Source organism: Tasmannia lanceolata, unplaced genomic scaffold, assembly GCF_043159265.1.
Source record: "Tasmannia lanceolata isolate RefF3 unplaced genomic scaffold, GAP_Taslan_0.1 ptg000003l, whole genome shotgun sequence".
NCBI classification, from domain to species: domain Eukaryota; kingdom Viridiplantae; phylum Streptophyta; class Magnoliopsida; order Canellales; family Winteraceae; genus Tasmannia; species Tasmannia lanceolata.
In genome coordinates, this window is record NW_027518680.1 from 24,792,627 (window position 1) to 24,809,746 (window position 17,120).

A 17,120-nucleotide genomic window follows, 5' to 3' on the forward strand; every position below is an offset into this window, starting at 1 on the left:
ACCCAGTTTTATTACAGTTTCGCCCTTTGTTCTTCCCAAATGAACTAGGGCTATTTAAACCCCATTAAAGACTTTCTGTAATACCTTTTGAAATTTTGAATATCAAACCTAGAGCTTTCTCTTGAAAAATCAAAAGGATTCTTCTCCAAATCTCTTGAGCATTTAAACTTGCATTCACTTCTTGTAAAAAGGTTCTCCCTAAGCTTTTAGTTTTAATTATTGGGAGTCTTGAGAGCTTTGAGAGTTGTATACGCCTATAAGAGGCTTGAGTGTTCTTCATTTTCCCCTATTCTTCCTTTCGTGTGTATGTGAGATTGCAAAGAGGAGTTTTTTGCTTCAAGGCTGGAGTGCAATGAAGAAGATCTTTGGAGGTGGATTTGTAATACAAGGGTGTGTCCCCTTATTGAGGTGGTGAATGTGTATACGCTCTGTGAGACGGCGTCAAGGAGTCTCACCATAGTGGAGAAAATTCCAAAGAAATGCGAAGTACTTGGGTAGTGGAGTAGGTCAAGTTGTGACCGAACCACTATAAATCATTGGTAATCTCTTTCCCTCTTATTTTTAATATAACTTGAACAAGGGTTAGAACTAACTTGGCCAAACTCACTTGCCCTAGCTTTTCAAATAGAAAAATTTGAAAACACCAATTCACCCCCCTCTTGGTTGTTGCCCTTCGGGATTTCAACTAAAGACAGAATCCCTCTAGCCTAAGGGTATACTCCTATCTAAAGAACAGACTCCTAAAAGGAAAGATCAGACTCCTATCTTTATAATGGTAGGACAGACTCCTGAACTGCGCAAAGGTTAGGACAGAATCCTGAACTGCGCAAAGGTTAGGACAGAATCCTGAACTGTGCAAAGGTAGGACAGAATCCTATGACTCTATGACAGTAGGACAGACTCCTAAACTGAGGGACTGGCTCTTAACAGTAGGGGACAGACTCCTATCTAGAGGACAAACTCCTAACCAGAGGGTAGACTCCTAACCAGAGGGTAAACTCCTAGTCTATAGGGGTTGACTCTTAATATATGGGCTCTAAAGGGAGTGCTAACTAAACTAAAACAAGTCTGCTAGAAGAAGAGAAGACAAAGAAGGGTGTTAGTGAGACTGGGCAAGTCTCCTAGACATAGAGGTGGGCTCCAAGTATTCCTATCATTACCCTTGCAATGCTAAATAAGACTAACTATCTAAAAGACAAAGTTATAACTTAATTGGGAGTACAACTACTTGTGAGACTCGGATAGTCTCCTAGTATAACTCACTAATGAAATCATGATGGTCTCCTAAATGGGGGCTCTAGATGACTCTTTCATTGTCCGTGCAATGATAGAGGGAACTACCATCTAAGGTTCATGTCTAAAAGACTAGGAAAGTCTTCTAAAAGAGAGGGGGAAATGCTTCTGTGACTTAAGAAGTCCCCTAAATGAATGGGCTTGGGATGACTCCTTCATCGCCCTTGCAATGATACGATGAATAGGCTAGAAAGATTAAATTAGCCCTAAATTAGTAAGAGTAGAAAACCCTAAGTATACATTACTAAGCCTCTAAAAAAAATATGCATGTCAATGATGGTGAGCATATGAAATGTAAACTTATCTGTATTGTAATAGAGTCCATCAAATTAATTTTACCTTTAATATCTCAACAAGTTTTTCTCATATAGGCTTATTGATGAGTATTCTTGTTCCACATAAATTTAACCTAAAGTAATAACATACAACCAGCTTCTGAGATATACACTTAATGATTTATAATTATTTTGACAAGGAAATAATGCCAAAGCCAAATTCATTTTCATTTTCCTAATCATTAAATTCTCAACCCTTATGGAAATATACTTAACCATCATTACATTTCCAGTTTATTACATTTTCACTGATTATTAAACGACAAGGATACCCTTCAGGAGATATTTATTAAGATTAATCATTATAAAAACTAACCAAACATATACAAGTAATGAAGCATTACAGTACTGTTTACTAACCAAATTTTTCACAAGCTTTATTTTATAATCGAAACTATAAGGTCGTTTTTTTAAATGAAAACCAAATAATAATTTTTATATATCATAAAATACAGGACTATTAAGAAAATCACAAAATTAATCTAAACAGGTGGCATATCTACCCAAAAACATGTACGGAACTTCTTAACTCAAACATACTAATTACCTTTAGGCACACTAATCTACTCTCTACACTTATCATAAAAATGACCAAGAAGCCGGTGATTAGTACCAATAAAAGAACAAAATTTTGAACCACTAAACCAGCTATTCTGCCCAATGAACAGTCAAACCAATTTCATTGCTAAACTAACTTTTCACCATAAACAACACTACTATTTTGCGGAAGGAATCCTCATTAATTTTTACATCAATAATGACACTATATACTATTCAATGGATGAAATTGGAGTCAGTTTCATTTCCTAGCCATGTAGAATTTTCAAATAAAATTCAATAAGCATTCCTTTTGTATTTCTTATTTCACAAATCATGTGAGACTGCCAATTGTAAGTACTGTTTCAATCAGGTCAATCTATAAATTTCAGCCACTTGTGCTATGGAATATGCAACTATTGAAAGTAGTATGTGTGTGTGTGTGTATATATATAAGTAATCTCAAAAAAAAAAATCAACCAGAGAAACTGCAAAGGCAATTGTAAAAAACACAAGGGGTGAATAAGACCAATACTTCTCATTTGTAACCTGTACCTTTTGAATCAAGAAACCCAAGCTATGAAACTGGATAATGGCAACATCAAGGGCCTAATGAAGACATCAGCGTAAACATCGCTGCAATAACATAAAACTCTAAGATGATTTGATCAAAGCCAGAAATACATGTCACTTTCAATGCCACACTAGATAAATCCATGATAACCTTTACCAACACCGACTGATTAGTTCTTAAAATAAGAGACCAATATGCAAAGCCCAAGCTACATTGCAAAAAAAAACACATATCTATGGACTGGTATTTTAACATCATTAGGTTCATAAAATGCCTGTAAGTTTCATTGCCTAAACAGGATAAAACTCCAGACCATTTAAGTATTACATGCTTAAACAAGACAGGGAACAATAATATAAACAAGGGATAGCATTGAACTCGCATGCAATATAATTGGAGTTCAAAAATCTGCCAATATAAAGGCAAAAGATCCATTTCACATACACCACACTATGTTCTCAAATCTATAGACACCAGCATTATAACACAAGATTAAAGACTCAATGAAGGTCCAAACAGCATAGTTTTTTTTTTTTTTTTAAGGTTAAACCCTCTCCAATTTACACAAGGATCCATTAAAAGGAGACTCAAGCACCAAAAATCATAAATCATGAAAAATGAGGAAATTAAGCTCAGATTCTTGATCACATCTTCATTCCCTTTTGAATGAAAACATCTAAAACAATCATAAAATCCTATTCAGAATCGAACTTAGAGATTAGGCTGATGTTATTAGTTGAATAAATGCCCCCAGCTAAGTTTATTCTCTTTGTCCATGAACTGCTTGGGTTACTCATTATGACTCGGTTCAAGCAACAACTATCTAGACTAAAAGAAATTGAAGCTACAAGAGAGGGTAATAGAACCTGTTATAAAAGAAGCCACTACCAAAAGCATACAAATGGATTAATTATAGTACCTGTTAAATAAAAGAGTATGGCCAAATATTGTTTCTACAGGGTAATGCAGATATCAATCGTTTACCATTACCTTACAAATATACTTTTCAAAACTACCCCTACTTATCTTATCTTTTCTTTCCCTACTACGGCCAAATATCTTCATAGCTTACAATCAACTAACCTGAAAGAACAGACTAAACTTTACCAATATGATTACTATTCCACTCAAATACCCCTACCTGTTCCTCAAATGTCATCATCACTAACTATTAAGATCATTTTGGAACTCCAAAATCCACGGGAAACATAAGGAGACCAATTTCATTTCAATTTTTAACGAAACATCATATATCAATAATCAAGAGATAGAATCTCTAAACTATCCTACCTCCTATATCCGTTTAAATCATTACCTCTTGACATAATAGCCAATGAAAGTAGAAATAATAAGCTCATCACAGTTTATTGCAAAAGAAATCCATTGAGACTAAAGCATAAAACACTTCTAACCCAACAAGTACTACAGTTCATCATAAAGAAGATTGAACTCTGATGAGCGCATTTATGTGTGAATTGTAGGTAGGAAAATCATGCATAATTTGTGTTTAACGCGGTACTACTAAAGTATTTTCCTTGTTTTTGGTGTTTCAGGATTATTTCTTGATTTTCACGGAAAATGGAGCTAAAGAGATGAAATTCCAAAGAAAAATTCAAGTATGAGATAACTACCCCTTCTAGCCCATTAATTTGAAGGATTCGCATCGTCTTATGGCCCAGTAATTGGTTATCTTGAATCAGTCCATGAGAATGGTTTTGAAAACCAACCAATTTACGTGATGACCATTAAATTGGACGATTAGGATCATCCAAGGAAAATCTTCTTTTTTTTTGTTAATTATGTGCCAACGTTGGAAATAATTTACAAGATACGGCCCATTTAGATTGTGACCTATCATATGGACGGTTTAGATTATCCTACGAAAATGGTTAAGGGACGCCATGAGTTTATAGGTGCATTCAATTTACTTAGTGGGTTAACAAATGGATGGTTCGGATTAGCTTTCGGAGATGAGAGGAGTAATACAAATAATTTACCTTGTGGCCCATTTTGATACGGTTTGAATTCCCACAGAAATGATTTAGGGCATTACCAAATTCCATTATCGCTCAACAAATGAACGGCTTAGATCAACCAATAGAAATGGTTTGATGGTGTGATTAATTTATATTGTAGCCAATAATTTGGATGGTTTGGATCACCTTACGGAAATGGTTTTAGGAGCATTAATTATTTATATTGCAGCCGACCATACATTAAATTGAAAGGTTTGGATCATTGTGTATGCCCAACTCTCACTCTCTCTCCCAACCGATCATACATTTTCTCTCATTATCTAAATTTGAGCTGGCCAGCCTTTCTTATTATAATGCTATGTGGTAGGATATTAACTGGACATTTGGATCATACAATGGTTGTGCCAATATCAACGGCTATAAATGAAAATCGATTTGTGATCAAAGTTGACCGAATGGTGGTGGAATATTTTTTTTTTTGTGCAAAGGTGTGTTATTCGGCCATACAGGAGGCTTCAACATGGTGACGCATTTCATAGCTAGGTGGTAATAGAAAGTGGGGCCCACTATTTTCGAATTCACAAGATATGGGATTTCATGCAAAATGATTGGGGCCACAGATGGTCATTTCAAAATTAGACATGTGGAGCTTGCTAGATAAAAGACAAATGGAAGGGAATTATTTTTAAAAGGTTATATACAAGCAAAATTCGGACAATCTTAGTGGAGCCCACTGATTATGTGAAGGTTTGGACTTGGCCTCATAATAGTTTCTATTTTTGAGTAAAAAACCAAATATACGAGTTCCAGAGGAGAATGTGGATGGTTTATTTTTGGGATGTTGCCTCTTTACCGTTTCTACTAGTGGCAATGTCACTGACATTGCAACTTTATTTCAAGAATTTTACTTTTGGATATTGCTTCTAATTAAACGTGGAAGGAGCTACGGGGAGGCAAACTACTGCAAATACAATGTTGGGAGTCTGAATAGCAGTTGCTTAAATTTTATCACCAACACAGAAATTACCGAAATTCCAATGCGCTAGCTATGTTTGGCATTCTATTCCAATGTCGGTTTCAATGTTTGGGGCAACATATGTGGGACCCACTTGCTATTCCCACTATTCTTAATACTTTTTGGCATATTATATCCATTGTTTTTCCAAAACAGTAGCTTCTATATTAAGATGGGATGATGTCACATATTAGCCATGGAAGCCATTAGACTTGGCAAAATGGGACCCGTACCCGCGGGTACACCCGGCCCGCAGGGGTACGGGTACCAATTTCATTACCCGCGAAAAAAAATACCCGCACCCAACCCGCGGGTGGGTCTGGGTCGGACGTTGGTTCCCGTGGGTTACCCGTCATTCGGTTTTCAACTTTTTATTCTTAATGCCTAAACACTAAACAGTAAAAAATAGACTACGTGGGTGGGCCAACAAAACAAGTCAAAGCAATTAGACTATGTGACTGGTATCTTTGGTTGTACCAAAACAAACATTTGTTAAAGAAAATGAAAATTTGTATGATGAATGGGCGTATAAACATGTACTCATCATCCCATCCTTGATATTTGATCCAACAGCAGCTGACTTGTTAAGCTGCTGCTGCTGTTGGATTAAATATCAAGGCTTGTACATCCATCGTACCACCTTTATGTGTTCATACACCCCTTAATCATTTAATTTCTTTTGGTATATATATATATATATATATATATATATATGAGGAAAGTGTCTCTAGTCTCTCCCCTAGATAAGCTTATCTACTCCTCCCTTTAAAAAAACACATTGGGCCCACGCTGTTTGGATGATCCAAAGCATTCATTTGATAGGTCCTAACATAGATAAGGTGTGCCCAAAAAATCAGCACCAAAGGGGCATCCTAGAACTTCATTTTGTGGTGCCTTGTGGTACCCAGACAAATGTGGGTACCAAACAAATGTGGGCCCCCACTGTATTTTAAGCTAGTGTGTAGAGAACTATCTACACATATGTGTAGATAAGTTATCTACACACTAGCTTAAAATACAGTGGGGGCCACATTATTTGGGTGATCCAAACCATTCATTTTTAAGGCCCTCACATAGATAGGGTGTCCACAAAAAATCAGATCCATAGGATCATCCTAACCATTCGAACTGTGGAGGCAAAAAATGGACTAATTTGTGAAGGTTTAAAGACATCCATTTTACCTCCACAAATCATAAGGTTGGGATGATCCTATGGATCTGATTTTTTGTAGACACCCTATCTATGTGAGGGCCTTTAAAATGGATGGCTTGGATCACCCAAACAATGTGGGCCCCCACTGTATTTTAAGCTAGTGTGTAGAGAACTATCTACACATATGTGTAGGAACCGTTTTCTCATATATATATATATATATATATATATATATATAGAGAGAGAGAGAGAGAGAAAACGGTTCCTACACATATGTGTAGATAAGTTATCTACACACTAGCTTAAAATACAGTGGGGGCCACATTATTTGGGTAATCTAAACCATTCATTTTTAAGGCCCTCACATAGATAGGGTGTCCATAAAAAATCAGATCCATAGGATCATCCTAACCATTCGAACTGTGGAGGCAAAAAATGGACTAATTTGTGAAGGTTTAAAGACATCCATTTTACCTCCACAAATCGTAGGGTTGGGATGATCCTATGGATCTGATTTTTTGTAGACACCCTATCTATGTGAGAGCCTTTAAAATTGATGGCTTGGATCACCCAAACAATGTGGGCCCCCACTGTATTTTAAGCTAGTGTGTAGAGAACTCTCTACACATGTGTAGGAACCGTTTTCTCATATATATATATATATATATATATATATATATATATATATATATATATATATATATATATATATATATATATATAATTTGAGGAAAGTGTTGGTGAGCTTAAGCGCCCAATCACATTGGGGCCTACTTTGTTAGGATGATCCAAATGAATGCATTTGAAAGGCCCTTACATAGATGGGGTGTGTACAAAAAATCAACTCCATAGGATCATCCTAACCCATCCATTTGTAGAGGTCAAAATGGACAGACATTATTTGTCTACAAATCTGCCCATTTTTGTCCTCCACAAATGGAGGGGTTAGGATGATCCTATGGAGCTGATTTTTGGTACACACCCTATCTATGATAGGGCCTTGCAAATGAATGGTTTGGATCACCACAGAAAATGTGGCACCCAAGTGATTGGGGCGCTTAAGCTCACCATAAGTTTACTCATTAACACTTTCCTCATATAATTTATTCTTTAAATTTGCCGGGTTACCCGTACCCGCCTGGGTGAGTTCCGGGTTCATGAAAGGCCACCCGTACCCGCGCCGGTATTTCTTACCCGTACCTGCGCGGGTTACCCGTTTGCCAGGTCTAGAAGCCATGCATATAGAAACTGTGGGACCCACTTGCTATATTACATATATTTTGTCTTCTTTTCGACTTATTCCCACGTTGAAAAGTCAAAAAGAAGAGAGAAATTTAGAAAAGCAAGGTGCAAAGTTGGTGAAATGGTAAAGAAGAAAAGTAGTTGTCAAAATTACCAACAAATGATGAAGTTGCTGAAATCACCAGAGACAGGTGGTGGTTGCCAAAAATACGCGAAAGATGCCAAGTTTGTGTCTTTCCTTGAGAGATGAAAATAGAAGTGTATGTCATATTGAATTCAGGGCTCTCTCTCATGCTCTCTACTCTCTACACTCTCTCTCTTAGGCTCTCTTGTTCTCTTTTCAAATTCTTTTTCTTTCTCTCAATCAAGGCTCGATCTAACCATCCAAGATTCAATCCAAGGGTGACAACAAAGCTTGAAGAAGGACAAAGATTCAACCATTTATTGAGGAGGAGAAAAAGAATAAGTTTTTCTTGTTTTTGCTCTTTATTTCTATTCAACTATGATGTAATCTTGTTATTATTTCAATTAAAGAGGAGTTCTTGTTTTGTTTTCCTTCTCTCAAGTTCTTGAATGGCTCTCTCTCTATTTTTCTTTTTCTTTACTTCTTTCCCCTTCTCCATGAGTAACTAAACCCATCTACTTAGGATTTAGATGAAACCATACGGAAGGAGAAATATGATTAATTAAAACCAGTGGCTTATATAACATCATATATAGGGGTTTATATTTGTTGGATCCCAATCACTCATGCCATTGGCTTTCTCCTTTCATATGAGTAATTGCCGATAAACAAATATAATGTCTTATATAATCTATAAAATTGGATCGTATGTTTGATCAATTATTCATGGGCAATGACATCCATAGATCTTATTCCCCATTGATTGGATTTATCAAATACACTATCCAATGCAAAAATTGGATTAGTTGATTATCCAATCTAAACCCATGGTGGATTCTAACCCAAAGTAATATTTTAATTTGAATTAAGGTTTCAATTAGAATTCTAATTACTTGTGCAATCAATCTCCAATCTATTTTAGAGCAGTTTTTCAAATCCAATTTTTCAATTAACATATGCTTTAGATTTTAGTTTTCTAATTAGGTTAGATAATTAATAGATTCCTCTATTGGTTTACTTTGCCTAAATATAAGGGTTAAATTGGTAATCGTTTCTTTATTGTTTTCGATCCTTGTCTATTTAGTTTATAAATTTAAATATATTGTCGGATCCGAGGTTGTAGTCCATGAAAATCCTGAGTCCATTCCAGGCAACAATATATCATAAGTTTATTTTCTAAATAGTATAAGGGTAGAAACCACAATAAGCTCTTCCCTGAGTTCGACCCGTATTTACACAATCCGTGCACTTGCTGTTATTTAATATCACAATCAAACTCCAAACTAATTCTTATGGTACTTTGATGTACTGGTTAAAGACCTTTTCCTAATAATGTTGACCCATGTAGAAACAACAAAGAATACAGTCCCAACTTTTAGGCCCCATTGGTTTATATGCACACATCCAGAGTTAATTATTACCAAAGAAAAAGCTTACACAATCCCTAATTTAAAATAATAATAATAATAATAATAAATGAAATAACATAAGCTGAAGTCAAATAATTGCCAAAACATTGGTTTGGCTAATGTCATACCTTAAAGGTATTAGAGCAATAAGCTTTATTGAAAAGACCACAAACGTAAACTGCCCAAACAAATGTAGAATAAGCTTTATTGAAAAGACCACCCGTATTTACACAATCCGTGCACTTGCTGTTATTTAATATCACAATCAAACTCCAAACTAATTCTTATGGTACTTTGATGTACTGGTTAAAGACCTTTTCCTAATAATGTTGACCCATGTAGAAACAACAAAGAATACAGTCCCAACTTTTAGGCCCCATTGGTTTATATGCACACATCCAGAGTTAATTATTACCAAAGAAAAAGCTTACACAATCCCTAATTTAAAATAATAATAATAATAATAATAAATGAAATAACATAAGCTGAAGTCAAATAATTGCCAAAACATTGGTTTGGCTAATGTCATACCTTAAAGGTATTAGAGCAATAAGCTTTATTGAAAAGACCACAAACGTAAACTGCTCAAACAAATGGCTCCGATTGTGTCTCCTTTAAAGTATGAAACCACATACATATAAAAGCATTTTATCCTAAGCGACAGTACCCTAAAAATCTACCTTGAAATCAAAGTATTTACAAAAAGGTGAAATAGCATGTACTCAATGCAATGTTCAACCTTCTATTTAGAGCATTTAAAATAATATACTGGAGATAAAGAAATGAAGTCAGATGAGAAAATGTAAACTTATATACTATCATACTTTGCAATTAATAACTATGAGTCAAGGAATCCAAATAAAATACATGTTTCATGCCCAAAGACTACCAATTACCAGAAATTAAAATGGAATTGATCTCAATACCCTAAGCAGATCCTTTGGACCTTCAAATCATTCAGGTATACATATTCACGTTCATGAAATTTGAGGTAAAGGCTGAACAAAAGCTCAAGTATTACTACTGTATCTTCCAAATATCAAAAAATCAAAGTAAATTAAGCGAAGAAAACGCAAAGCCTTTCACCATTGATAAAACATTGTCACTTGACTACCTAAAAAAAATTCCATCTTTAAAATCACGGTTTCAATGTGAAATTATTCTAATCCTGATTCTTTTTCATCAGCCGAGCAAGAGAGAACAGGTTAGAATAATATGAATATGGATACATAACTACTAAAACATTCCATCAAGAAATACAACAGTGTTTACTTACAAAGTTCAACAAACTAAATAACTATTGGAATAACACTTCAATGAAACAAAGAGCATTTCAAAACTTAACAGATGGAATGACTACAAAGTCACTTAGCAAAACATAAAAAAAATTGAAGCAACTTGCCACATAACACTATCAGGTATTGAACCTACAAAATCAGAGCTTAGAAATTTTCATTGCTTCAACTTGACTGATAGTTTAACAGAACATAATCCTCGATTTTTTAATAAAAACAACTTGATGCCAAATATTATAAACAGGATCAATGATATAAAAAAAAAATTATTCTCATGTTAGAACTTCAACTTCCACAAATCATGGCATAGTTATCATAACATATACACATAATCAACCAATTCTATTAGAATCATGATCTAAAACCACTACATATTTGAGATTTCTTTGAAACAATAAAAAATATGTTAAAATTTAAGAAAACTAATCAACTCCTCAGATCTCGCTAATGAAGAAAGGGAAAAAAATCCTAAAGTGACTAAAAAATTTTTGATCCAGCTAAGGTTCCGGCGGATCTGCCGAAGAAACTAATCTGACAAAAATGATTTTTTTTCTTAAATCAAAACAGAGAATGAAATTTTCAGCAAATGGTGACAAAAATATAATCAACCAATAGAATTCACAATCACAGACATTCTATGTGTTCTTTTCCTATTCCTCTTTCCAAAATACCACTTGAAAATAGTAGATAGGAACTCACTGAGATTATCTCGGAAATTAAAAACAACATTAGACACTAAAATACCTGAATTGATCTTCCGTTTGTTTTTTTCTTGCTTCAACTGCTGATTCCTCGTTCTGAATTGTAGAGATTCAATTCGTTCTTCTTCTCTCCACAGATTTGGTTAGATCTAATGCAAAACATTGATTCAATAGAAATGTAATTTCGATACACAATTTTAGGCTAGGAAAAAGACAGATTGGAGCTTTAATATTAGGTTCTAAAGCTTGATGTTCAGATCTAAAGCTTTGGAATATGGGTTTAGGGTTTTCTATGCTAAAGATTGCAGCTCAAAGAATTTGAAGGCTTGCAGAAATGGAAATTCGTCAAAGGTTTAAGAAAAGATGCCCGCCGGAGATGTGTCGGAGATCGGCCAGAGAAGATTCAAAGAATTTGATCGGAAAAAATGAAGAAGACAAGCTAGGGTTTGAGGGGTTTTGCTCTCTCTATGCTAAGGTTTTTATAAAAAAGAAAGTCTTAATTTTTTCTTGGCTTGTTAGAGAAGCCAACACTCTTTTTATAGTAATTTTCATAATTTTTGGTCCCCATAGGTTGTTCGGAGAACCCCCCTTATGATGTTATTTACTTGTTTTTGATAGATGGTGGTGGTCTCATGAAAAAGTTTTAATAAAAAATTAGACAAAATGGTTTACCCTCCTTTACGTACCCGGATACTCGGACACTCCCCTTCCTGCAAATTAGTCTCACTAGCACAAACCTAAACCGGCTAAACCACTCGCCTCTTACACTATCCTACCACTTTAGTTCATTTCATTGGGCAATTCTCGGCAGATTGCTCTAAAATTTTACTGGTACCTCTAGGGATCCTAAACTACCTTAGGATTAAATTTGAGACTCTAAATCACTCGTTTAATAGGGTTTTAATCAAACGAAGTTATCTAGGGTTCTGTCAAAATGGAGTGTCTACATTCGCAATAACCCTAGAACTATGTAACAATTAAAATATGTCCCTGTAAGTAAATTGTACTATAAACATCAGCTATCCAAGAAAGATTGTTACCAAAATTGTGACAATACCTCTTGATGGCGTCTGAATCTAGGTCTGCGACTGCACAGTCGGTAGAGGGCGTCCGCGGGGTCTGCAATCACAAACAGAGGGGTCAGGGGTGGGTCCTGGACGACCACTTCGACACCCAAGTCAGATCCTTCGACCAATCAATATAAAGAACAGCGAGAGGGGGAAGGGGTTTCGATACCATGGGCAACGTGCGAAATCTTTTCTAAGTGCGTGAGTGAGTGGGTCGGAGGGGACTAGCAGGGAGAGTAGGATTGAGTTCCTAGCCTCCTATGTTGTTACCTCGCCTCTTTTCCCGGTGTCCGGAGTGGAGAATGGGTGAAGTCTTCTTTTTTTCGAGCAGGCCCCCTTCCTTCTTCCTCTTCCTCCCTTTTAAAGGGAGGCGCGCGGCCCCTTTCATCATTATGGAGAGAAAACCTTCTTTTGCAAAATTGGGCCGTCGTCCTGCTTCGCCGGCGCGCATGGATTTGGCGGTCATTTCCTTCCATAATTTCTGATGATGAGGCTTGGGAGGCAGGAGGGTGACACGTGTCATGATTGTGTGGTCTTTGCCGTTTTTCAACGTCTTTCTTCATGATGATTGGGCTCTGGTTGTGCATGGATGACAGGTGGCGATATCTGGAAACACAGCCGTATTTGTGTCCTATCATAACTCCCCCTTACTCCTTTGGTCCATTGAATGGGCGAATGGAGTAACGTTTTGTTCGGGCGAAGTCATGATGAGGATATTTACGAGGGCTCCGGGGTACGAGGAGGCGCGTCGTTTTTCGGCGGCCGTCCCCGGAAATCGGTAGCGTCATTAAATGTGTTGCCTTGTTTCGAGGTACCAGGATTCCCTTCTTGAGTTTAAAAAGGGGGATCGCCCTGGCGCCTTGCAGTTGTGTCCTTTCGTGCCTGTTTCAATAACATGTCTGGTCTTCCTTCGTGAGTTAGGGGCAAGGCCTGTCTCTTCCAGGAATCGTCGAGTGACCCCGACTTGTCTTCGAATCCGAGGGAGGACCCTGCGGCTCTTCGGAGGAAGGCTAGGAGGAACCCGGGTTCTTCCTCCGGTTTCCCCCCCCCCCTTCGCCTTTCCTCCCTGCCCAGGAAAGACAAATCGTCTCGTTCCCGTGTCATCAGGGAGTGGTCTTTTTTCTCCCGAGCCTATCATCATGAGAAAGACATTGGAAAACGGCAAAGACCACACAATCATGACACGTGTCACCCTCCCGCCGCCCAAGCCTCATCATCAGAAATTATGGAAGGAAATGACCGCCAAAGCCATTCGTGCCGGCGAAGCAGGAGGACGGCCCAATCCTGCAAAAGAAGGTTTTCTCTCCATAATGATGAAAGGGGCCGCGCGCCTCTCTTTAAAAGGGAGGAAGAGAAAGAAAGAAGGGGGCCTACTCGAAAAAAAGAAGACTTCACCCATTCTCCACTCTGGACACCGAAAAAAGAGGCGAGGCAACAACAGAGGAGGCTAGGAACTCAATCCTACTCTCCCTGCTAGTCCCCTCCGACCCACTCACTCACGTACTTAGAAAAGATTTCGCACGTTGCCCCTGGTAATCCTGATCGAAACCCCTTCCCCCTCTCGTTGTTCTTTATATTGATTGGTCGTAGGATCTGACTTGGGTGTCGAAGTGGTCGTCCGGGACCCACCCCGGACCCCCTGACCCCTCTGTTTGTGATTGCAGACCCCGCGGAGGCCCTCTACCGACCGCGCAGTCGCAGACCCGGATTCAGACCCCATCATATTGGCGCCATTCGTGGGACTCGTCGAGTACTGAACGCCTTATGGCGATGAGAAACCACACCCAACAGCAAGAGATAGGGGTAATGACCAGAAGCCAGGCTCAACGCGCACAAACCAACACCTCAAGCTCCCGAGTTGGCCCAGCTTTCTAACATGGACGTCCAAAGGTAGTACATAAAATCACGGACAACTAATTCTGATAATAAAAACATCCAACATTCAGATTTTTACACTGATAATAGAACTCTAATTAGCCAGACAAATTGGAGAGTGTTAATTGAAACAAAAGAAACAAATGAAGAAGATGAAGAAGTAATCACTAGATTAGTGTTGAGAAAACCCACCGGGCAGACCAATCCGATCGTGCACAAATTGCACAAATTAGACGGAAAAGATAAAATAAACAAGCAAGCCACAAGATGAACACCAAGATTTTACGTGGTTCGGCCAAGCCTACTCTACGGGCGAGAAACACGATCTTCCACTATGAGAAAACAATATACAAGGATTACAATGGATTAATCTCAAACCCACAAACCCGCAACCCTTTCCTTGCTTCTCACACCCAAGACCGTACACCGAGAGATAACATGAGAGATAAACCCAAAAAAGAACCCAAGAGAAAACCCCGAGATGAAAAACCTCTTCTCCCTTTCTCTCTCTTTTTCTTCTCTCTCCTTTGGCAGCCGACACACCAAAGACGTCTTACTTCGCTGCAACCCAAGAGAACAACACTTCTCTTTTTATAGTTTAGTTTTCCCAAAAAGCTAAAAATAGAAATCTCTATTTTTGCCTTTGCCTTCCCACCTAAGCAACCACCGTGGGTGGGAAATAAGGCAACTTTCCCAACAATTAGCAATGCTACTTTAGAACCATCTCTCTCAATCTTTTCCCTCAACAATTAGGGTCTGGTCATGGAGTTTCTAAGGGTTAGGAGGTGTAAAATGGTTGAGGTAGCAGAAAATGGAAGCATGTAGGTCAGATCTGTAGAGGAGAGGATGAGATTTGTGAAAATTTAGATCTAAGTTAGAAGAGTTGAAGCTTCCACTAGGGTTTCAAAGGTTTCTATAACTAAATCTAAGGTTTTAAAGCTGTGTAAAGAGGTTAAAGGTCAGTAATTAAAGAGATGGAGTTGGCCGGAGAAATGGCCGAAACTCCGGCGAGCTCGCCGAAGAAGACGAGTTAAGGAAAAGCCCTAATACTCTCTCTCTCTCTCTCTCTCTCTCTCTCTCTCTCTCTGTTGAACGATGAGAACCCTAAGAAAATGAAAATCTCCTCAATAAGGACCCTAACACCCTTATTTATAGATATATGAGTTAATTTTTACCCCCATTAATTGCTTCAGTACAGCCCCCTTTTATATATTTTACCTTTATTTTGGTTAAGTAGAGTGGTCTTTGGAAAACTGTTTACTGAAAATTAAAAAAAAAAGATTCAGGCCCCTTTAGTTGCCTAGGGACAACCCCTCTACTGCAAATTATTCTAACTAGACCACCCCCAAACCGGATAAACCACTCCCCTCTTTCTACATTATATTACACTACACTACGGACTACGGTCGTCTTATTAGACAAACTTTGGCAGATTTTTCTTAAATTTTTCTGGAACCTACTTAGGATCCTCACCTACTCTTGGAAGAAATTTGGGATACTAACTCCATTTTCTAAAGGAAATTTATTCAAACCAAGTAGTTTAGGGTTCGATCAAAATGGGATGTCTACACAATCGATTCAACTTGTGGGGTTCGCAGCGATCAGAACGATCGCAACCGTTCGAAGAGTAGATCAAGCAGCGTGAGTCATTGATTACTTCTTCAAAGAGGTTTTTTTACATTTAATTAACATAATTAACTAATCTAGACTATAGGATCTTGGGCAATTGCAAAATTGAAATGAAAAATTTAAAGTTCTATGCAATTTTTGTTCTGCTGCACATAGTGATCTTGCCGGAAGGGGATAACCTTCCTTCAATGACAAGACTGTCAAATCATTAGAAGATGATGAAGATTTTCATTCAAAGAAGAAATCCAAGAAGAATCCATTGTAGTTTCATTATTTTATCTTTTCATCAAGAATGAACTTTGTACTCTCATCTTATAAATAAATAAATAAATAAATAAATATATATATATATATATATATATATATATATGAGAGAACATTTCCTACACACTTGTGTAGGTAAGTTACCTACACACTACCTTAAAATACAGTGGGGGCCCACAATGTTTGGGTGATCCAAACCATTCATTTGAATGGTCCTCACATAGATAGGGTGTCCACAAAAAATCAGATCCATAGGATCATCCTAACCATTCAAACTATGGAGGCAAAAAATGGACTAATTTGTGAAGGTTTATACACGTCCATTTTACCTCCACAAATCGTAGGGTTGGGATGATCCTATGGATCTGATTTTTTGTGGACACCCTATCTATGTGAGGAGCATTCAAATGAATTGTTTGGATCACCCAAACAATGTGGGCCCCCACTGTATTTTAAGGTTCTGTGTAGGTAACTTACCTACACAAGTGTGTAGGAAATGTTCTCTCTCTCTCTCTCTCTCTCTATATATATATATATATATATATATATATATATATATATATAAAGCGGAATCCTCTAAGCAGGGGTGCTGCCACGTGGCTGCCCCTCTTCTATCCTGTAATTTTAAGAA

The 17,120-nt window shown here is 37.4% G+C and overlaps 1 long non-coding RNA gene across 2 annotated transcripts in view; it reads right to left on the reverse strand.

Annotated features, from left to right (window-relative positions):
* LOC143862057 (uncharacterized) overlaps positions 1–12,146 on the reverse strand; it is an 80,393-nt gene extending 68,247 nt beyond the window's left edge. For both annotated transcript variants that reach the window (XR_013240136.1, XR_013240138.1), the window contains exons 1-2: positions 11,698–12,146; positions 2,721–2,801 (exon numbers count right to left, since the gene is read on the reverse strand). This is a non-coding gene — a long non-coding RNA (uncharacterized LOC143862057). The remainder of the gene's footprint in view (positions 1–2,720; positions 2,802–11,697) is intronic.
* Positions 12,147–17,120: the final 4,974 nt, after the last annotated feature.